Below are 1,346 nucleotides of genomic sequence, written 5' to 3'. Positions count from 1 at the left end.
CATCTAGTCCAACCCCCTGCTCAGGCAGGAAACCCTATACCATTTCGGACAAATGGCTGTCCAGTCTCTTCTTAAGAACTTCCAGTGTTGGAGCATTCACCGCTTCTGGAGGCAGGTTGTTCCACTGGTTAATTGTTCTCACTGTCAGGAAGTTTCTCCTTAGTTCTAGATTGCTTCTCTCCTTGATTAGTTTCCACCCCGTTGCTTTTTGTCCTGCCTTCAGGCGCTTTGGAGAATAGCTTGACTCCCTCTTCTTTGTGGCAGCCCCTGAGATACTGGAACATGGCTATCATGTCCCCCCTCGTCCTTCTCTTCGTTAAACTAGACATACCCAATTCCAGCAACCGTTCCTCAAATGTTTTAGCCTCCAGTCCCCTAATCATCTTTGTTGCTCTTCTCTGTACTCTTTCTAGAGTCTCAACATCTTTTTTACATCGCGGTGACCAAAACTGGATGCAGATGGAGAGGTCTCATTTCATCATCCATCCACTGGGGTCCTGGACCTTTTTGGAAAAGGGGGCGGGCAGTTGTGGTTCCCTGCTCTCTTCACAGCACAAGTAACGGCTTCTCCTTAAAGGGCTGGGCAACCTCTGGTTCTAGACACACCCCACGAGTCTTGGTTCCTTTGCTCAACTGCAGATGAATGCATGGAAAAGCATCGGGGTGGGGGTGGGGGTGGTGGGCGTTGTCCAGCATCTCTTGGGAGGACTTCCCCTGCTTGGCCTGTCATTTTCTCCTTCCTACCTCCAGATTGGAGCAACACATTTTGATTAGGCAGCAGAGAACCTGGACACCTGCAGGCGGCTGAGCTGTCAGCAACTCCTTTCAGATAATTGTCCCCTTTGTGTTCTTGTCTGCTCCTTGTGTATGGGAAGTGCTCTGGGTTTCCCTTGGAATGGGGAGCAGAGTTGCCAGCTATTTTCCAGCCCAGCCAACTGTTGCTTGGCCAGTCAAAGGGGTCTCCCACGGGAGAATCAGCCCAGAGGGGGAGAGAGCAGGAGGCATCATTTCATTTATTCACAGTTTCACTGATGGATTAGCAGAGACAATTTTAGTGAACAGGACCGATTGCTTCTTTGATACAATGGTAATTCAGCACCACTGTGGGGAAAAGGCTTGTAGGATTTTGCAATCCATAGGACTGCCTGCACAACACCACACTCTGAACCATGAACCAGTTTGACTCCCTTTTACCCTCTGGGCAGTTAGTTTATGGTGCACTGAATTGGGCTTGGACTCTCTGAGCCAGAAACTCAGAATTGGGACATTTAAGCAAACTACACCCAAATTAGTGATAGATAAAGATGTCATCCGAACACAATCAGTGAATAAAAAGAGAAACACAA

Source organism: Protobothrops mucrosquamatus, unplaced genomic scaffold (genome assembly GCF_001527695.2).
Source record: "Protobothrops mucrosquamatus isolate PMUCROS unplaced genomic scaffold, P.Mucros_1.0 scaffold2691, whole genome shotgun sequence".
NCBI lineage: Eukaryota > Metazoa > Chordata > Lepidosauria > Squamata > Viperidae > Protobothrops > Protobothrops mucrosquamatus.
This window is presented reverse-complemented; position numbering follows the sequence as displayed.